The sequence below is a fragment of the Anolis sagrei genome, chromosome 1 (genome assembly GCF_037176765.1).
Source record: "Anolis sagrei isolate rAnoSag1 chromosome 1, rAnoSag1.mat, whole genome shotgun sequence".
Taxonomy (NCBI): domain Eukaryota; kingdom Metazoa; phylum Chordata; class Lepidosauria; order Squamata; family Dactyloidae; genus Anolis; species Anolis sagrei.
Window position 1 is genome coordinate 337815935 of NC_090021.1, and position 23154 is coordinate 337839088.

The window sequence follows — 23154 nt, forward strand, 5'->3', positions numbered from 1 at the left end:
ACAGTCAGGAAGTTCTTCCTAATGTTCAGATTGAATCTCCTTTCTTGTAGTTTGAAGCCATTGTTCTGCCTCCTTGTCTCCAGGGCAGGAGAAAACAAAGACGCGGGAGATGGGAGTTGTAGTTGCTGGGATTTATAGTTCACCTACAATCAAAGAGCATTCTGAACTCCACCAACAATGGGATTGAACCAAACATGGCACACAGAACTCCCACGACCAACAGAAAATACTGGAAGGGCTTGGTGAGCATTGACCTTGAGTTTGGGAGTTGTAGTTCACCTACATCCAGAGAGCACTGTGGATTCAAACAATGAAGGATCTAGACCAAACTTGGCATAAATAATATGCCAAATGTGAACACTGGTGGAGTTTGGGAAAAATAGACCTTGGGAGTTGTAGTTGCTGGGATTTATAGTTGACCTACAAACAAAGAGCATTCTGAACCACACCAACGATAGAATTGGGCCAAACTTGGCACACAGAACCCCCATGACCAACAGAAAATACTGGAAGGGCTTGGTGGGCATTGACCTTGAGTTTGGGAGGTGTAGTTCACCTACATACAGAGAGCACTGTGGATTCAAACAACGATGGATCTGGACCAAACTCGGCATAAATACTTAATATGCCCAAATGTGAACACTGGTGAAGTTTGGGGAAAATATTTATTTATTTATTTACTGTATTTGTATACCGCCTTTCTCAGCCTATCTGCGACTCAAGGCGGTTTCCAACAAAACAGTATACATAGTATCATAGTACAATTTAAACCATTAAAATTACATAAATCACAACAGTAAAAACAACATCATTGGCGTCTCCTTATTGTCAAGCATTGTCCAGTTCCATCGTCAGTCATCAGTTCCTATGTCAGTTATCTGTATCCGTTACTCTGTGTTTGTGAACGCTTGCTCAAACAGCCATGTTTTGAGTTGCTTCCGAAACATTGAGGGAGGGAGCAGATCTAATCTCTCTGGGGTGTCCCATAGCCGGGGGGCCACCGCTGAGAAGGCCCTGTCTCTTGTCCCTGCCAAACGTACCTGTTACGAAGGCAGGGCTGAGAGCAGAGCCTCTCCGGATGATCTCAAAGTCCTAGGTGTTGGGAGTTGTAGTTGCTAGGATTTATAGTTCACCTACAAAGAGCATTCTGAACCGCACCAACGATAGAATTGTGCCAAACTTCCCACACAGAACCCCATAACTAAAATACTGTGTTTTCTGATGGTCTTTGGTGACCCCTCTGACACTCCCCTCGTGACCCCCCAAGGGGTCCCAGTCCCCAGGTTGAGAAACGCTGATTTAGAACCTTGTTGTTCTCTCTGCAAGCTTTCCAAGGTGTCCTAACTCTTTCTTTTTCTCCTTCTTTCCTTTTTCTCCTCCTCCAGGCGGTAGGCATTCCAACCCTCCTCCTTTGTTGCCTTTGAGATTGTTTTAATTGCTAACTTTTCTGGTCAATGCAGTTTGAGGTATGGATAGGATTAGATTTCCTCCAACCTCCCATTCATGTAGCCATCACCATTCCTTTCACATCTCTTTCTTGACTTCTAAATATATATATATATATTAAAGCAATGCACTGAGATTTTAATTGTTGCTTTGGCTGACGAGCCCAACCCTGTTTCGTATCGTATGCTATCCAGTCTTTGGATGCTGATACTTGGATTAATGCTGATAGTCTGTTTTGCTTTTCTGTTTTGAAATGACTTCTTCTGTGCATCCACCCACATCTCTACACTTGTACAGTTTGGGAATCTCTTGAGTCTTAGGAGACCACAAGCTGAACATGAGTCAATAGTGTCAAAGGGTGGCTAAAAAGGCCAATGCAATGCTAGGTTGCATCCATAGGAGACTCAATTCTGCTTGTTTTAAAAATCTAATGGGACTGTAGGTTGCTTTTACACAGAGGCGGCCCTAGGTAATTTTCAACGGTAAGCAAACATTATTTTGGCGCCCCCCACCCCAACCAATCATTGATATATATATTTTCTGTTTGTCGTGGGAGTTCCGTGTGACATATTTGGTTCAATTCCATCATTGGTGGAGTTCAGAATGCTCTTTGATTGTAAGTGAACTATACATCCCAGTAACTACACTTGCCGCACTTGCTCCCTTGCCTGGCCCGCTTTGGGTCCGGAGGCGTGCCTGAAGACCCCGGTGTGTGCACCAAAAGTCACCTCTTCTCCTGACTTTCTCCTCAGCCATTGGGACAGAGAGAGAGAGAGAGAGGTGGAGATGCCCACCTTTCCTGAAGGTAGGCGCAAAAACAAAGGGGAGAGATACCTCCAGCCAGAGGGTCTCTCTCTCTCTCTTTTGGTCCCAATGGCTGAAGAGAAAGTCAGGAGAAGAGGCGACTTTTGGTGTGCACGCTGGGGTCTTCAGACACTCCTCCGGACCCGAAGTGGGCCAGGCACGGCTGCTCCTCTCTCCGCAGATTGGGGAGAGGAGAGGAGGTGGGTGGAGTGCCAGAGAATCGGGAAAGGGAGACGGTCATGGGGAAGGGATCGAACGCGGAGAACGATTGAGCGCCGGCTCTGCTCGCGCACCCGGTGGCCAGGTGGAGCAGGAACGAGAGGGGCTAGGCGAGGCTCCAGGGCCCGGCCCCTTTGGGAAGAGGATCGCCCGGCAGTGAGGAAAGAAAGCCGAGGCTCCCCCCGGACTGCTAGGGCTGTTGTGAGCTGAGGGGGCGCTCCTCAAGTGGCGGTCGAGGGGCATTTACAGAGGCACCTCTGCGCCCCTGGCAAAAAAAAGTGTTCTGCGACCTCTTACTTCGCGTAATGGACAAGCCGCCCCTGCTTACAGCATTTAATTAATGCTGCTCTTCTTTTGGGACAGTGCTTCTCAACCTTCCTAATGCCATGATACCATATTACAGTTCCTCATGTTGTGGTGACCCCCAACCATAAAATTATTTTCGTTGCTACTTCCTAACTGTAATTTTGCCACTGTTATGAATCGTAATGTCAAACTACAATTTTCTTAGTACTGAGCCAGGGCAGTTCAACAATGGGGGACAATGCCTGGCTCAAGAGCAGGACGTGTGAAAAAGATCTTGGAGTCCTCATGGACAACAAGTTAAACATGAGCCCAATGTGAAGTGGTGGTAAACAAAGCCAATGGGATTTTGGCCTGCATCAAGAGGAGCATAGTGTCTAGATCCAGGGAAGTCCTGCTCCCCATGCTGTATTCTGCCTTGGTTAGGCCACACCTGGAATATTGTGTCCAATTCTGGGCACCACAATTCAAGAGAGATTTTTTTTTTTTTGGTCATGTCAGGAGCGACTTGAGAAACTGCAAGTTGTTTCCGGTGTGAGGGAATTGGCCTTCTGCAAGGACGTTGCCCAGGGGACGCCTGGATGATTTGATGTTTTTATCATCCTTGTGGGAGGCTTCTCTCATGACCCCGTATGAGGAGCTGGAGCTGATAGAGGAAGCTCATCCGCCTCTCCCCGGATTTGAACCTGTGACCTGTCGGTCTTCAGTCCTACCGGCACAGGGGTTTAACACATTGCGCCACCGAGGGCTCCATAAGAGAGATATTGACAAGCTGGAATGTGTCCAGAGGAGGGCGACTCAAATGATCAAGGGTCTGGAGAACAAACCCTATGAGGAGCGGCTTAAGGAGCTGGGCATGTTTAGCCTGAAGAAGAGAAGGCTGAGAGGAGATATGATAGCCAGGTATAAATATGTGAGAGGAAGCCACGGGGAGGAGGGAGCAAGCTTGTTTACTGCTTCCATGGAGATTAGGATGCAGAACAATGGCTTCAAACTACAAGAAAGATTCCATCTGAACATGAGGAAGAACTTCCTGACTGTGAGAGTTGTTCAGCAGTGGAACTCTCTGCCCCGGAGTGTGGTGGAGGCTCCTTCTTTGGAAGCTTTGGAAGATGGATGGTCATCTATCAGGGGTGATTTGAATGCAATATTCCTGCTTCTTGGCAGAATGGGGTTGGACTGGATGTCCCATGAGGTCTCTTCCAACTCTTTGATTATATGATTCTATGAAAACACATTAATTCTACAATGTAGATGCCTCCTAAAGACAGGGTTGCATTCTGGATTTTGGAAAAGAAAACAGACAAATTAGTAATTAAAAATGTTTGAAAAAGTAGAATAATATAATCCTGGAGTTGGAAGAGACCCCCATTTGTTAGGATGGATTTAAATTCCACAGAAAAGGTGCAAGCTTTTGGATCATCCAGAACTTGACATCAGAATAAGTCGTACTACAAAGCAAGTATTAAGGAAAGAAATAAACGAACAAAAACCAGAAATTGACCAAGATGATGTAGTCCTGAGGCTTGTGGTTAAGGAGAAGCCCAAATGCCATGACATTTGAGGTTAGGATTCTGTATTTTCATTGCATAGCATAAATATCAATATGTGGAACAGTGTATCGTCAGTTTGGCTCTGCAATCCTTATGTTTATTGGCAGTGGTGTGCTAGTGACCCCAGCCATCACAAGTCTTACCAAATGCACAAGGAAACATGCATTTTTGCACACTTGTGCATAATGTGCTATGTGTACCGCTCTGTGTAACTCATGCACATCCAACTCCTGCAACAGCAAAATGCAGCTCTTGTGCACCAGATGAAAATCCTGATCTGCTTCTATAGAGCTGTAAACTGGGGCCTTTTCTATTTGTACCGCATCCTTACATTGTTAGCGCAAATTATCCAATGGAGAGCTCTGGATGACTCCAAAGCTGGCAGTCTTTTGTGAAATCCAGGGAACTAGAATCCTGGATTATTATTATTATTATTATTATTATTATTATTATTATTTATTCGTGGACTAAAATGCTTCTTGTTTTGGGGTGCATCTACACCATAGAATGGATGCAGTTTGACATACTTTAACTGCCTGACTGAATGCCATAGAATCCTGGGAGTTGTAGTTTTCCAAGGTGTTTAGCCTACTTTGCCAAATAGTGCTGATGCCTTTCCAAATGCGTTGTCATACTGCCTTCATTCTTCAATATATTGCACCCATGGACAATCCTGACTTTAGTGTCCAGTGACATATCTTTACCCTTCAGTGTATTATCTTTGCACTTGAGTTAAGTTCTTGAGAAAGAAAAGCAAATTGACCACTGAAGGTGGTTTGGATTGAACTTGGGCCGAAATCCAAAACGTTCCTCCTCACCTTAAGAGTCTTGTGGGTGGCCGGCTTTTCCTGTTTACGTTCAGTGTGACTCCAGCTTGTGCTTTTGGCAAGGGATCAGCTCCATGGGACCTTTGTCGTCATTTCTTAGTTGGGAGATGCTCCTCTGAGCACCCTCCCATGTGGAGCCTCTTTTCTCTTTCCTTTGTATGCTATCTGTTGGTGTGGTTATTATGTGATGTCAAGGGGATGCTGGGTGCATCTACACCGCAACATCAATGCAGATTGACACCACTTTGACTGCCGTGTCTTGTTGTTGTTGTTCAGTCGTCTCCGACTCTTCGTGACCTCATGGATCAGCCCACGCCAGAGCTCCCTGTCGGCCGTCACCACCCCCAGCTCCTTCAAGGTCAGTCCAGTCACTTCAAGGATGCCGTCCGTCCATCTTGCCCTCGGTCGGCCCCTCTTCCTTTTGCCTTCCACTTTCCCCAGCATAATTGTCTTCTCTAAGCTTTCCTTTCTTCTCATGATGTGTCTTAGAGCAATGGAAACCTAGGAGTTGTAGTTTGGTGAGGAACCAGTACTTTTTGTTATAACAACAACAACAATAGCAACAACTTTATTTGTAGCCCACCCAATCTCCCTGAGGGTACTCAGGGCGGCTTCCAACATAATAAAGGGAAAAATTCCATGCCTATATTGTTAGAGAAGACTAAACCCCTTGTGAAATGATAGCTCCCTAGATTCCATATCATTCAGCTATGGCAATTTAAGTGCTGTCAAAGGCTGGATCTACACTGCCATATAATGCCATTTGAAACTGTATTATATGGTCTTCCCTGACTTTGCCACTTTGAGTCTCCTGCAGGAGAGATAAAAAAGTGTAATAATAATAATAATAATAATAATAATAATAATTGCAAAAGACAAAGAATGAATACCGTAAAAACACAATCTAGAGCAGAAGAGGAAACTGGCCAAACAAGGCTTTCCATGGGCAGTTCCTGGGAAACATTGAGAGCCAAATTGACAAAGAAAATACATGGCTGTGGTTCAGAAATGGAACTCTGAAAAAGGAGACAAAGGAGGGCATGATTCTGGCAGCCCAAGAACAAGACATTAGAACCAAGGCCATCAAAGCCAGAATTGAAAAGTCGATGACAGATCCTAAGTGTAGACTCTGCAAGGAAGGAGATGAAACGATAGATGACATCCTGAGCTGCTGCAAGAAGATCGCGCAGACAGACTACAAGCAGAGGCACAACACCGTTGCTCAGATGATTAATTGGAACTTGTGCCACAAACACCATCTGCCTGCGACAAAGGACTGGTGGGATCACAAGCCGGAAAATGTTACAGAAAATAAACACATCAAATTACTCTGGGACTTCCAAATCCAGACTGACAGGGTTATGGAGCACAATACTCCTCACCTCACGATCGTGTTAAAAAGCAAAGTATGGATTGTTGATGCTGCAATCCCAGGTGACAGAAGGATTGAAGAGAAACAATGGGAAAAGCTGACACGATATAAGGATTTAAAGACCAAACTGCAAAGGCACAAGCCAGTCAATGTGGTCCCAGTGGTGATCGGCACACTGGGCGCAGTGCCTAAAGACCTTGGCCTGCACTTAAAAACAATCGGCGCTGACAAAATTACCATCTGCCAGCTGCAAAAGGCCACCTTACTGGGATCTGCACCCATTATTCACAGATACAGATACATCACGCAGTCCTAGACACTTGGGAAGGGTCTGACATGTGATCCAATACAACACATACCCAGCATAGTGATCTTGTTTGCTGTGTACTAATCTTGTTATGTATTAAATAATAATTATTATAATATACAGAAATAACTTCCAGATGGTTAGAGATTTTTGATGGTGGGACATACTACTTGAGAGTCGACTTCTCTGGAAGTCTTTAAGCAGAGTCCAGATGGTCATCTGCTGGGAGGACTTAGATTGTGTTGTGGAATAGATTGGATGGCCATTGCAGTCCCTTTATGGTTCTGTGATTCCATGCTCATAGACACAGATGGGAAGAAAACCTTGAGGGCTAGAAACTTGGCAACTGTAGCTTTGGAAGATGGTGTGACTGTTAACTCCTGGGAAAAAAGAGGTTTCGTCCTTTAGACCGACCTGTTTTGCCGGAAGCAAACCTCCTCTCCGCCAGGCCAGCCACACCAAATGGGAACGATGGAGAAGTCTCATCCTGATTTGCAAACCACTTGAAGTGTTTTCATCAAATGAAGAGAGGGAGCAAAAAAATACCTCTGGAAAGAGCCTCTGAGTTTACCTGGGGGAGGAAAAGGCCTCGGCCTGGAGGGTTTTTCTGCCTCTCCTCCTCTCATTTATTTTAACCCGCTCTTGCTTCCAGCCCTTAGGTCCAAAGCCATTAACATTTTGGAAAAGAAAATGTGATGGGGAGGCACCTTCCTGGGCTTCAAAGGACGCAGAAGCCTTTGAAGATCATATCTAGCAATTAACTGTGTCCCAAAGAAAGGGCGTGCGTGTCTTTGTGCATGTGTTGGAAGTCTCCAAAGCCAGTTTGAAAGAAGGTTGTTGAAATGTGTGTTTGGAGTTTGGTTGGGGGCATTGTCCTCTCATTTTTTTCAATGCATGTCCAGTACAAAGCATTGATTGGAAAGAACAAGGGATGGAAATGCTTCTAAAGGTAGGACAGTGAGATGGTAAATCTCATGGAGTTCTGCAGAACAGCTCAACGGGGCAGGTTGCGTGAGGAAGGAAAGAGGCATCCTCGCCCAGGTGAGGATCTCACCTGGAATCGTGACTCCATGCCCAGTTCTGGACAAAGCAATTCAAGAAGGATATGGATGGGAACGTGTCCAGAGAAGAGTGACCAAAATGGTCAAAGTTTTGGAAATCATGAATCCCGATGAGGAATAGGTTAAGGAGATGGGTATGTGAAGCTTGGAAAAGAGAAGGTTGAGAGGAGTCATGAAAGTCATAGAATCGTAGAGTTGGAAGAGACCTCATGGACCATCCAGACCAACCCCCTGCTAAGAAGCAGGAAAATTGCATTCAAAGCATCCTCAACAGATGGCCATCCAGCCTCTGTTTAAAAGCCTCCATAGAAGGAGCCTCCACCACACTTCAGGGTAGAGAGTTCCACTGCTGAACAGCTCTCGCAGTCAGGAAGTTCTTCCTCATGTTCATAGAATCATAGAATCTTAGAATCAAAGAGTTGGAAGAGACCTCATGGGCCATCCAGTCCATCCCCCTGCCAAGAAGCAGGACAATTGTATCCAAAGCACCTCCAACAGATGGTCATCCAGCCTATGTTTAAAAGCCTCTAGAGAAGGAGCCTCCAGCACACTCTGAAGCAGAGAGTTCCACTGCTGAACAGCTGTCACAGTTAGGAAGTTCTTCCTAATGTTCAGATGGAATCTCCTTTCCTGTAGATTGAAGCCATTGTTCCATGTAGAATCATAGAATCAAAGAGTTGGAAGAGACCTCATGGGCCATCCAGTCCAACCCCCTGCCAAGAAGCAGGAAAATTGCATTCAAAGCATCCCCAACAGATGGCCATCCAGCCTCTGTTTAAAAGCTTCCAAAGAAGGAGCCTCCACCACACTCCGGGGCAGAGAGTTCCACTGCTGAATGGCTCTCACAGTCAGGAAGTTCTTCCTCATGTTCAGATGGAATCTCCTTTCTTGTAGTTTGAAGCCATTGTTCCGCATCCTAGTCTCCAGGGCAGCAGAAAAGAAGATGCAGTTCTTGTTTGCCTGTTCATTCTCATTATTTACTTTTGCCATCTTTTTCACGCTCTGACATTACTTGGACACATATGCCCCATTGTTGTTTATTCATGCAGTCACTCCTGACTCTTTGTGATCTCCTGGACCAGCCCACTCCAGAGCTCCCTGTCAGCCATGGCCACCCCAGATCCTTCAAGGTCAAGCCAGTTCCTTCAAGGGTACCATCCATCCACCTTGCCCTTGGTTGACCCCTTTTCCTTTTTCCTTCCACTTTCCCCAGCATCATTATCTTCTCCAAGCTTTCCTGTCTTTTCATGATGTGGCCAAAGTACTTCATCTTTGCCTCTACTATCCTTCCCTCCACGGAGCAGCTGGGCTTTATTTCCTGAAGTATGGCCTGGTTGGATCTTCTTGCAGTCCAAGGTACTCTCAGAATTTTCCTCCAGTAACCTACGGATGTGAGAGCTGGATCATAAGGAAGGCTGAGCGAAGGAAGGTAGATGCTTTTGAACTGTGGTGCTGGAGGAAAATTCTGATAGTGCCTAGGATCATGAGAAGATCCAACCAGTCCATACTTCAGGAAAGAAAGCCCGGCTGCTCATTGGAGCAGGTCCGTAGCCAGGATTTCGTTTCGGGGGGGGGGGGGGGGGGCTAAAAAAATTTCAGGGGGGGCTTCGGGGGAGGGGTGAGTTTCGGGGGGGGGGCGGTGAGTCTGAGTGAAAGAGGGTCTAGCCTAGCAAATCTTTTGTATCATTACCCTAATACCCCCATGCATATGGGATATATTGAGTATGGTGATCAGATCATGATATGAATAAACATAACAGTTTAAATAATGCACCATTAAGGCCTTTTCGCGAACCACCATGAGAATTTCGGGGGGGGGGAGGGCTGAAGCCCCTCAAGCCCCCCCCCCCCCCCCCCCCGGCTACATGCCTGCATTGGAGGGAAGGATAGTAGAGGCCAAGGTGAAGTACTTTGACCACATCATGAGAAGACAGGAAAGCTTGGAGAAGACAGTGATGCTGGGGATTATTGAAGGAAAAAGGAAGAGGGGCCGACCAAGGGCAAGGTGGATGGCTGGCTGGTCCAGGAGGTCATGAATAATTGAAAGTGACTGAACGAATAAACAACAGCAACAGCAATTACAGTTAAAAAACGTCTATCTTCCTTCGCTCAGCCTTCCCTAAGGTCCAGCTCTCACATCCGTAGGTGACTATGGGGAATACCATTGCTTTTACTATGCGGATCTTTGTTGCCAGTGTGATGTCTCTACTCTTCACTATCTTATCAAGATTGGACATTGCTCTCCTCCCAAGAAGGAAATGTTTCAATGTAGTGTCTGTCAAATGTTGAAGAATATGTTATTGCTAATGGATTAAAAAAACAACAAGTTTCCACCCATCAAAAAGGAAGAGGTGGATTACAAGATTGATATCCCATCCTATATTCCAAAGATATCAGCATGGCATCCAATGAGTCCACATTAAAAATGGAAAACATGTGAACCAGGAAAGCATATTCAACTCTGTGTAACAGTTTAAAGATCCGGCAAGGTGTGCTGGTTTGAGTGTTGTATTTGGACATGGTTAGACCAGGGTTAGAATGCCCATTTTATCATGGAAACCAGTTGGTCAAGCTCTCTCAGCCGCAAGAAAAGGAAAAGGCAACCCTCTTCTGAACATGTATTTGTCGTGTCAGGGCAACCAGTCAATTGTATTACATTTCTAACAGAACAAAACAAACAAAATACAAAATTTGTGAGTTTGGTAGTTGATTAAATGTCCTTTGACCAGTATCTGGCCACATGGAGTGCCTCTGGTGTTGCCGCAAGAAGGTCCTCCATTGTGCATGTGGCAGGGCTCAGGGTGCATTGCAGCAGGTGGTCAGTGGTTTGCTCTTCTCCACACTCGCATGTTGTGGATTCCACTTTGTGGCCCCATTTCTTAAGATTGGCTCTTCATCTCGTGGTGCCAGAGCAGTCTGCTCAGCACCTTCCAAGTCTTCTGTGTGCCCAGGGGGGAGTCTCTCATTTGGTATCAGCCATTGGTTGAGGTTCTGGGTTTGAGCCTGCCACTTTTGGACTCTCACTTGCTGAGGTGTTCCAGCAAATGTCTCTATAGATCTTAGAAAACTATTTCTAGATTTAAGTCGTTAATGTGCTGGCTGATACTCAAACAGGGGATGAGCTGGATATGTCTCTGCCTTGGTCCTTTCACTATTGGCTGCTACTTCCCTGCGGATGTCAGGTGGTACAATAGCGGCTAAGCAGTGTAATTTCTCCAGTGGTGTAGGATGCAGACACCACATGATAATGCGACGTGTCTCATTAAGAGCCACATCTACTGTTTTAGTGTGGTGAGATGTGTTCCTCACTGGGCATGCATACTCAGCAGCAGAGTAGCACAGCTCAAGGGCAGATGTCTTCACTGTGTCTGGTTGTGATCCCCAGGTTGTGCCAGTCAGCTTTCGTATGACATCTTCTGAACAAATCTTGCCAGGAAAAACCCACAACAGGGTTGCCATAAGACATAGAAGAGCAGCTGCCACTGCAACAACATGGTTTATGACGCATTAAAACAGTTAATACCACCCCATGTACAAAGTAGATACCATCAGTAGACTTCAAATGCTTTCGTAAAAAGACGTGGCTGGCATCCTATTGGGCAACTGCAATGCTGTAAGTCAAGATGGAAGAACAGCCTCAGGGACCATCATACAAATACCTCACATGATGTTTCAAGCGAGAAGGAATGGGTTGCAGGCCAGAGAGAAAGGCTTCGAGGCTGAGCCGAGACGAATTGCCAGGCTCAGAACCAGAAAGAGCTCTATAAATTTTAATAGTTGAAGAACAAAGAGGAGCGTTTCATTCTGAGTCCAGGGGACAATAGACATCCAGTTGTCATTTCCCTTCTTTGTAAATTGTAAAGCCACAATTGCTTTCTTTGGGTACAAAGCCAGCAACCCAGGGTTCAAATTGGGAGGGATCGCTAGCTATTCCAATACTCCAGAGGACAGAACCAAGATCCAATAATGGTCTTTGCAGATTAGAGAACTGGGCCAAGGCTAACAAAACAAATCTCAACAGGGAGAAATGTGCAGTACTACACTTAGACAATAAAAATGAAATGCACAGATATAGGATCAGTGTCACCTGGCTTGGAAACAGTTCAAGTGAAAGAGATTTGGAGGTCTTAGAATCATAGAATCAAAGAGTTGGAAGAGACCTCATGGGCCATCCAGTTCAACCCGCTGCCAAGAAGCAGGAATATTGCATTCGAATCACCCCTGACAGGTGGCCATCCAGCCTCTGTTTAAAAGCTTCCAAAGAAGGAGCCTCCACCACACTCCGGGGCAGAGAGTTCCACTGCTGAACGGCTCTCACAGTCAGGAAGTTCTTCCTCATGTTCAGATGGAATCTCCTTTCTTGTAGTTTGAAGCCATTGTTCCTAGTCCCCAGGGCAGTGCAAAACAAACTTGCTCCCTCCTCCCTGTGGCTTCCTCTCACATATTTATATATGGCTATCATATCTCCTCTCAGCCTTCTCTTCTTCAGGCTAAACATGCCCAGCTCCTTAAGCCACTCCTCACAGGGCTTGTTCTCCAGACCCTTGATCATTTGAGTCGCCCTCCTCTGGACACATTCCAGCTTGTCAATATCTCTCTTGAATTGTGGTGCCCAGAATTGGACACAATATTCCGGGTGTGGTCTAACCAAGGTGGAATAGAGCATGAGGAGCATGACTTCCCTGGACCTAGACACTAGGCTCCTATTGATGCAGGCCAAAATCCCATTGGCTTTTTTGGCCGCCACATCACATTGTTGGCTCATGTTTAACTTGCTGTCCACGAGGACTACAAGATCTTTTTCACACGTACTGCTCTTGAGCCAGGCATCGTCCCCCATTCTGTATCTTTGCATTTCGTTTGTCCTTGCAAAGTGGAGTATCTTGCATTTGTCACTGAGGAGACATGATGAGGGCCATGGATCAAGATGTGAGAGGAAGTCATAGGGAGGAAGGAGCAAGCTTGTTTTCTGTTGCCCTGGACACTAGGACGCAATACAACAATGGCTTCAAACTACAAGAAAGGAGATTCCATCTGAACATTAGGAAGAACTTCCTGACTGTGAGAGCCGTTCAGCAGGGGAACTCTCTGCCCCAGAGTGTGGTGGAGGCTCCTTCTTTGGAAGCTTTTAAACAGAGGGTGGATGGCCATCTGTCGGGGGTGCTTTGAATGCAATTTTCCTGCTTCTTGATAGAACGAGGTTGGACTGGATGGCCCATGAGGTCTCTTCCAACTCTGTGATTCTATGATTCTTTCCCACCCCAATTTTCGTCAAGGAAGTATAATAAACCCCCCTGCAACCCCCTTCCCTCTTTTGCCACGGTGTCTGTGGTCCTCTGTTTTGCTCTCACTCTTAATTCCTTGGAAGGAGCAACACCAACGAGAGCAGCCACAAGACAGAGGGAGTTGAGGGTTATCAGGGGAAAGGTGTGTAATTGTCCTGTCAAAACAGCTGAAGCGCCCTCCCTTTGACATTCTTTCTTTGGCATGGTTATGCCTGATATGCAGGCATCAAAGGGGTCACGGCTGCCGCAGGTGATACATTTGCCTTCTGAAGAAGAGAGGGGGGGGCGGAGGAAGGGGGGGAGATCCAAGGGAGGAGAGCAAATGGGTGTGTGGGTGGTATTGCAGGAGAGACGAAGGAAGGCTCAGCAAACTTGAGGAGGTCAGGATTGTCTCCCCAAGTTTCTTGCAAAGCTGAGATAATGCATAAATGAACGGGTTGAAGCAGAAATGTGCTTTATTTGGTGCATCACTGTAGCAAAGGTCACAACTTGGAGTAGGGGAGCATTTTGCCCACCTCTCCCAATTTAAATAGAAACTTATTACCATGATCATAGTTGGATGACCATCTGTTGAGAGTGCTTTGATTGTGTTTCTACACACAATCAGGAAATTGGGCTGGATGGCACCAGGACTGTGGTGCAACTGTATGAGTGTCAGCTGCATTAAGATCACTTCTGACCAAAAGGTCATGAGTTAGAAGCCAGCCCGGGTCGGAGTGAGCTTCCGACCAATTGTGTAGCTTGTTGTCAACCTTTGCAACCCAAAAGAGTGTTGCATCTGTCAAGTAGGAAAATTAGGTACCACCTATGTGTGGGGAGGCTAATTGAACTAATTTATGAGTCCATAAAAAAGACTCCAGCAAAGCACTCCACCAAAAACATGCGAGGAATGCGGAAGTACTTCATCAGTGTTGCAGATGGACGAGGAAAGCGACAGCTCCCCTGGCGGCCAGAAAAGTTAAATAGCCTCTGACTGTCTGTCTATATCTGTTGTATGTCTTTGGAGCCTGAAGAAGAGAAGGCTGAGAGGAGATATGATAGCCATGTATAAATATGTGAGAGGAAGCCACAGGGAGGAGGGAGCAAGCTTGTTTTCTTCTTCCCTGGAGACTAGGATGCAATGGAACAATGGCTTCAAACTACAAGAAAGGAGATTCCATCTGAACATGAGGAAGAACTTCCTGGCTGTGAGAGCCGTTCAGCAGTGGAACTCTCTGCCCTGGAGTGTGGTGGAGGCTCCTTCTTTGGAAGCTTTTAAACAGAGGCTGGATGGCCATCTGTCAGGGGTGATTTGAATGCAATATTCCTGCTTCCTGGCAGAATGGGGTTGGACTGGATGGCCCAGGAGGTCTCTTCCAACGCTTTGATTCTATGATTCTATGATTCTATGCAGGTTCTTACCTTCAAAGCCCTGAACGGTTTGGGACCCGCCTACTTGCGTGACCGCATCTCTGTGTACGAACCCACATGATCTCTTTGTTCATCTGTAAAGGCCCTGCTCTCGATCCTACCAGCATCGCAGACGCGATTGGTGGGGACGAGAGAGAGGGCCTTTTCGGTGGTGGCCCCTCGACTCTGGAACTCACTCCCTAAGGACATAAGGCAGGCCCCAACCCTGGCAGTCTTTAGGAGGAGTTGAAGACGTGGTTGTTCCAATGTGCCTTCCCGGAATAATGATCCCATAGCACTTTGTCCTCCAAAGCACTTTACATATTGTTAGGTCTGCTCATATGCCCTTCCATAAACACCAGTATCACCTTTCGTCCATGTCCCAGCATTATTTCCAATTTTAACTCTACATTTGGCCTTCCCACTGTTTTTAATTGCGTGTTGTCTTACTGATAATGTTGTGTATTTTATTGTCTATGTTTTTTAATTACTTGTATTGTTGTTGTTATTGCTTGTATTGTTGTGTTTGGGCTCGGCCTCATGTAAGCCGCACTGAGTCCCTTGGGGAGATGGTAGCGGGGTACAAATAAAGTATTATTATTATTCTTCTTATCTAGGGAAGCAATGCTACCCCTCTATTCTGCTTTGGTTAGACCACACCTAGAATATTGTGTCCAATTCTGGGCACCCAATTGAAGAGAGATATTGACAAGCTGGAATGTGTCCAGAGGAGGGCGACTAAAATGATCAAGAGTCTGGAGAACAAGCCCTATGAGGAGTGGCCTAAGGAGCTGGGCATGTTTAGCCTGAAGAAGAGAAGGCTGAGAGGGGATATGATAGCCATGTATAAATATGTGAGAGGAAGCCACAGGGAGGAGGGAGCAAGCTTGTTTTCTGCTTCCCTGGAGACTGGGATGCAGTGGAACAATGGCTTCAAACTACAAGAGAGGAGATTCCATCTGAACATGAGGAAGAACTTCCTGACTGTGAGAGCCGTTCAGCAGTGGAACTCTCTGCCCCGGAGTGTGGTGGAGGCTCCTTCTTTGGAAACTTTTAAACAGAGGCTGGATGGCCATTTGTCAGGGGTGATTTGAATGCAATATTCCTGCTTCTTGGCAGAATGGGGTTGGACTGGATGGCCCAGGAGGTCTCTTCCAACTCTTTGATTCTATGATTCTATAATACACTGGCTAGGAAGTTCTGGACATAGCAGAAGCACTCAATGAGCACCAATGTCCTACACACACCAGAAATGTTCAACATGTGCATGTGAAGTACACATGAATGCACACTGGATCCCTTTTGCCAGTGTCCAGATGTGCATCTTTTGTGTTTCCCAAAAAGGATTTTCTAGCATTTCTGCAAAGTAGTTGCAGATTCGTAAAGTTACGAAATGTCGACTGTGACGAAGGATCTCGGATGTGGCTTTTTCCCACCAAGCTGTTATTGATTTTATCCCATTTGCCCATGTGTTATGATTCACACCATTTGAAATTCTTTGAACTGGTTTTGCATTGTTTTAAGTGGGAAAGAGTTGGATAGGCTTGTAGTCTTTTCACATTGTCCTGATTGTTATAAAGTCTGTTCTGATTTTATTGCGGGACATTTGAGAGGCTCACTTGAGAGAGAAAGAGGGAGATTTTCATATTGAGTGAAATAAAACAGAAAAACAAGCACTGGGTTGCTTTTTGGAAAATTGGGACGGTAAATCAAATGCAGGAGATACACAAGTGAAGGATTGGCCAGAAAAGCCAGTAGAGTCAGATCTGCATTTTGCAAGGGAGTTGTTTTCCTTTTTTCAAAAGAGGAGGATTGCTTAAAAAGATAATGGGAAGCCCCGAGGGAATTTGGAACAACAGTAATAACAATAAGGGAGTTTCAGACGTAAGCAAAACTCAAAATGGAAAAGTCCACCAGAATGCTGAGAGGTTGCCTTGAGATGTGTAGAATTAATGCAGTTTGACACCACTTGAACTCAATGCTATAGAGTTCTGAGATTTCTAGTTTGGTGAGGCACAAACACTGTGCTGTCACACGCTGGGCCTGTGCATAAGACTGTAGACAGGACATAAATTCTGTGTGCCCAACGGGACGCCAGGGCTGCCTCAGATTAAAGGCCCTTAGATTCCCCCAAACAGAGTCTTTAGATTGCTTAAAGGTTCAACAATGTTCTTTATTAAGGAAAACAAACAGGTACTTTCAAGCTTTCTTAACAGTCTATTGTCTCTTGCAATCTTGTCCACAGGGAACAGGCACTATCTTCATAACTGTATACTAACTAATGGGGAAATCCTTAACTTCTAATCTGGGCAGTCTGTCTTTGCCTCTGTTGGCGTGGAGCCCCTGCACCCGGTACCAACTGCGTCTGGCTTCCGCGAGTGACCCTTACCAAGCAGAGCTTTGTAGACTTCCAGGAAAAATGGAGTTCAGGTTGCTGTGATGGTTGGCTGAAGTCCCTCAGCAAAGGAGCTGTAAGGCTGTATGATCCTCAGCCAAGCTGTGGGCTGTATATCTCCCCGGCCAAGCTGTAGAAGACGAAGCTGTCTACAGGAGATCTTGGTATTATGTCCTGCATGGAAAGCTGCTCTGTGTAGACTGAACCCAAAAAGGCTCCTATTCCCTCCAAAAACTAATGATGCTGGGGACTAGAGTTCATATTCCCACTTAGCCATCCATTGTCCGCCATCCAAGTGCTAACAAGGAATGGCCCTGCTTGACCTGCAAGATCAAATAAAATAACCAAATCTGGTTAGTGCTTGGATGGAGATCACCAATGATTCCCAAGTGTTGTAGGCTCTATTTCAGGGGAAGAAACTGGCAAAACCAATTCAGAGTATTCCTTGCCTAAGAAAACCCTATGAATTTCAACTTGGAGGCACATAGCGCATACAAGCTTGAAGGGATTTTTCTTGGATCTGCAACTTCAATCTGGCTTCCATATTCTGAGTTCAGCTGCAATCCTCACCACAGCTGTGAATATTAGGAGGAGAAGGCTTTTCCAGGCAACGCTATAGTCTTTGTGAAGCCTATAGATGGAATCAGATGGAATCTCAGAGGAATCTCAGATGGAATCTCAGAGGTTCAGATGGAATCTCAGAGGAGATTCCATCTGAACATTAGGAAGAACTTCCTGACTGTGAGAGCCGTTCAGCAGTGGAACTCTCTGCCCCGGAGTGTGGTGGAGGCTCCTTCTTTGGAAGCTTTTAAGCAGAGGCTGGATGGCCATCTGTCAGGGGTGATTTGAATGCAATATTCCTGCTTCTTGGCAGGGGGTTGGACTGGATGGCCCATGAGGTCTCTTCCAACTCTTTGATTCTATGATTCTATGATTCTTTTCCTGAATCCAGATGCATCACGGTATGCAAATCCCATAGATCAGATGTGGTGTCCAAGTTTCCATCTATGTCATATAATGCAGTTTCAGAATGCAGTTCAACTGCATTGAACTACATTCTATGATACTGTAGAGTCATATAATCCAGCTCAATTCAGTTAAACTGCATTCTGAAACTGCATTATATAGCAGTGTAGATGGGGCCCCAATTAGTATGCAGTGTCATTGAGGTGGCAGGTTCCAAAGGAGTTCTCCAAGGTGCTGAACATGTTTGGGGAACTGGGCTCAGCACCTAGAACAGTGGTTCTCAACCTGGGGGTCGGGATCCCCAGAGGGGTCATGAGGGGGTATCAGAGGGGTCGCCAAACACCAGGAGAAAACATAGTATTTTCTGTTAGTCATGGGGGTTCTGTGTGGGAGGTTTGTCCCAATTCTATCGTTGGTGATGTTCAGAATGCTCTTTGGTTTAAGTGAATTATAAATCCCTGCAACTACAACTCCCAAATGCCAAGGTCTACTTTTCCCAAACTTCACCAGTGTTCACATATGGGCAAATTGAGCATCTGTGCCAAATTTGGTCCAGATCCATCATTGTTTGTGTTCTCTGGATGTAGGTGAACTACAACTCCCAAACTCAAGGTCTATACCCACCAAATCTTTCCAGTATTTTCTGTTGGTCATGGGAGTTCTGTGTGCCAAGTTCAATTCAATCATTGGTGGAGTTCTGAATGCTCTTTGATTGTAGGTGAACTATAAATCCCAGCTACTACAACTCTCAAATGACAAAATCAATCAATCCTCCCTAAACCCACCAGTATTCTAATGTGGGTGTATCAGGTATTTGTGCCAAATTTGGTCCAGAGAATGAAAATACATCTTGCATATCAGATATTTACATTATGATTCATAACAGTAGCAACATTACAGTTACGAAGTAGCAACAAAAATAATGTTATGGTTGGGGGTCACCACAACATGAGGAACTGTATTAAGGGGTCGCAGCCTTAGGAAGGCTGAGAAACACTGACCTAGAATCTCTCCTTTCAAGTTCAGACTAAGGTCTCTTCTACACTGCCAAATTATGTAGTGTAGACTCATAATGTAGTTAAATTGCATTAGATAAGTCTACACTGACCATATAATGTAGTTTGAAACTGCATTATATGGCAGTGTAGATGGATGGAAGTCCACTGAATGTGTCATTTGCTATAGAAACCAAAAACCCTTTTGTGTTACTCTAAACAAATCTTCCTCCAAATATTGCAAATTATAACCAAACTAGCATATATACTCGGCATTGGCTGGATGTTGGAAGGGCTGCTGCTGGCCTGCTTTCTCCCTTCTCCATCTCTGAGATGACCCAACTCACAATGACTCCGTTCCAACAAGGGGCAAGCTCTCTAAGAGGAGGTTATGGAGTGTCCCCTGCTGACTTCTTCCATTTGTATTGTTTTCCTATCTATATAGTGCTCTCTTGTGGTTGCATTTGTGCTGACTCTTTAGTCTTCTTCCATTTGTATAGTTTTCCTATCTATACAGTGCTCTCTTGTGGTTGCATTTGTGCACTGCAGTGCGAGCCTCATTTTGGGGGTCCTGGCCCCAAAAAGAATGGCTATTTCAGTTTTAGCTCTTCCGGTATTTTATGTTAGCTGATGAAATATCTATGTACCATGTTTGGTTGAGATCCATTGAACTATGTAGGAGACTTTGTGGAACAAACATACAAATAAATACACATACTTTGGCAAATAGATGTATGCTTCTGCTTTAGCCCTTCCAATATTTTATATTGACTGATGAAAGGTCTATGAACCATGTTTGGTTGAGATCAATTGAGCCATGTAGGAGCCTTTGTGGAACAAACAAAACAAACAAACAAACACACAAACACACATACATATATCCATATTTTGGCAGATAGATAGATGCAGAGGCGGCCCTAGGTAATTTTCAACGGTAAGCAAACAGTATTTTGCCCCCCCCCCCCCCCCAACCAATCACTGATATATATTTTTTGTTCGTCATGGGAGTTCTGTGTGCCATATTTGGTTCAATTCCATCATTGGTGAAGTTCAGAATGCTCTTTGATTGTAGGTGAACTATACATCCCAGTAACTACAATTCGCATATGTCAAGGTCTATTTTCCCCCAAGAGCGCCTCAAGAGCGCCCCTGGGCAAAATCAACTATACTGCAAGTGCTTACTTTGCTTAATGGGTTGAGCCACCCCTAGATAGATAGATAGATAGATAGATAGATAGATAGATAGATAGATAGATTCTGCCAACCTAGCAGCTCAAAAACATGCAAATGTGAGTAGATCAATAGGTACCACTCTGTTGGGAAGGTAACGGTGCTCCATGCTGTCATGCCAGCCACATGACCTTGGAGATGTCTATGGACAACGCCGGTTCTTCGGCTTAGAAATGGAGATGAGCACCAACCCCCAGAGTTGGACATGATTGGCCTTAATGCCAGAGGAAAACCTTTATCTTTACCTAGACAAACAGACAGACAAATAGACAGACAGATCCTGGTTGAATTGAATCTATGTATCCTATAGTTTATTACTGACATTCTGTTGCAGAAGTGGCTGGATATTTTTGTACACATGTTGTTGAAGTTTATGGTGGGACCAGAGTTGCAAGATGCCATTGTGCACATTGCAATCTTGCATTTCTCTTTGGTCCGTGCAGTCATTTGCACAGTGTTGCAATTCAATAATGCCCAATTTCACATAATCCCAAAATTACACTCAAGAGTCTTAAGCGTCTCCTTAATTGCCACAGCTCCATCCTATGGAATCCTGTGACTTGTAGTTTGAGGAGATAGTTTAAATTCTTTGGCAGAGCCTGCAGCAATTGCAAATCCCAGGATGCTGTGGATGCAGCCATTGTTACAACAATGTAGACCAGACCTTTCCAACCATTTCTGGTTGGTGACACACTTTTTAGAGATGCATCATTTCACAATACAATAATTCAGTTTTACTAGCAAACCAACTCCTTATAAGAGATATGGACAAATATGGGGGAGACAACATATCTCATGAAAACATGCATGATTTGTCACCTATCTCACATAGAGGTTTCTCGTTACTTTCACGCAACACACCTATACACAAATGTGTTGCAACACACAGTTTGGAACGCTCCAATAGTAAAGTGAAAGAAACTACCAAAATTAGATACTTTCTTGCACCAGTGCATGGGAACCAGAGTTTGGAAGGACCACCTTAAAAATAATCCCATTGCCTGTAACACACATTACGCAGCCCAACCATTTTTCTCCTTTGTATCTTGGTTTTTAGACCTGTTCTGGGATTATTTGGGCTGCTGATTCAGAAAATTGCATTGAAGAGACCATATCCACTGTAGTTTCTTGGATATAGTTATCAATATTTCTTATAGGTGAGCAGATGGCGACCGGTATATGGCATTATGTTCCGTATCTCAAAAACTAGAGCTGATAGGGGGAAACTGGTGCCATTTTTTGGAATCAGCAGGTGAAATATACCAAAAAAACAGGGCTAATATTTGAGACACCAAAATGTGTGTTGGCCAGGATTATCTTTTCTATGGTAGGTGGAGATACAGTATCACTATATTTCAGAAATAATATAAGATCAGGAACAATGTTGCAATTTTGTATACATACTGTAAGTGCAACTTTCTGGTTAATTTTGTAGCTTTTTTGGACACTTTTAGTGGTCTTTTAAATACATTCAAGGAAATCAGGTCTTATGTTATCTTATCCCCCCCCCCCCCCCCCGCCCCAGGGTGGATCTACACTGTAGAATTAATGCAGCTTTACACCACTTTAACTGCCATGCTCCAGCACTATGGAATTGTAGTCTTGAGAGTTGTAGTTTGGTAAGGCACCAGCAGCCCTCTTTTGGTGAGGCACCAGCAGCCTCACCAGAACAAGGCAAAGACAGTCAAGACAAAGATCCACCCAGAGAGAAAGTGTTCCTGCCATACATCAAGGGAACCACTGACTGCAGAGGGAAGCTGATGAGGAAACACAACATACAAACTATCTACAGACCCACCAAGAAAATCCAACAAATACTACATTCAGCAAAGGACAAGAGGGATCCTCTCAGTTCTGCAGGAGTCTACTGTAGACCATGCAGCTGTGGACAAGAAGTCTCCATAGGGACCACCAAATGCAGCAGCATTGCCCAACATACGAATCAAGGAACATGAAAGGCACTGCAGACTCCTTCAACCAGAGAAGTCAGCCATAGCAGAGCACCTGAGGAACCAACCTGGACACAGCCTATTATTGGAGAACACAGAAATGCTGGACCACTCTCACAACCACCATGTCAGACTACACAGAGAAGCCATTAAAATACACAAGCATGTGGACAATTTCAACAGAAAGGAGGAAACCATGAAGATGAACAAAATATGGTATTAAAAAACTCTAAAATTAAAACAGCAAAACAGCAGAGGGAAAACAATCTGGGACATCTAATCACCTCTCAACAAAAGATTGCTCTAGGCACTGCCAGGCTATCAAATGCTAATCAAGGTGGTCAGTTGAAACATTCACACCTAGCTCCAGCAGACAAGAGTCCTTTGTCCCACCCTGGTCATTCCACAGATATATAAACCCATTTTCCTAGTTCCAACAGGCCTCACTACCTTTGAGGATGCTTGCCATAGATGCAGGCAAAACGTCAGGAGAGAATGCCTCTTGAACATGGCCATATAGCCCAAAAAAACCTACAACAAACCAGCAGCCTTTTTGGAAGCTTTTAAACAGAGGCTGGGTGGCCATCTGTCCAGGGTGCTTTAAATGCAATACTCATGCTTCTTGGCAGGGGGTTGGACTGGATGGCCCATGAGGTCTCTTCCAACTCTTTGATTCTATGACTCTATGAGAGGGCCAAAGACCTTGCAAAACTACAACTCCCACGCTTCCATAGCCTTAAGCCATGGCAGTTAATGTGACGTCAAACTGCATTGATTCTATAGTGTAGGTGCACCCTAGAAAAATATCTAAAAGCAAAAAACCACAGTCAAAGAAACCAAATCATGATTAAATTGGTTTCTTTTAAACCCTGATAGCCTTAATGTCAACAGATTGTCGCCTTAGGGTGAGTCGTATGCCCAATTACTTCTCCAAAAAGTAACTTTCCAGGCTTAGGACTGATGCCAAAGCAAGGTAGGAAAAACACTCGCTCAGGTGTGCCTCCGACGAGCAGTTTGAAAATCTTCCTGATGCCAAAAGCAACTGGTGTTTTT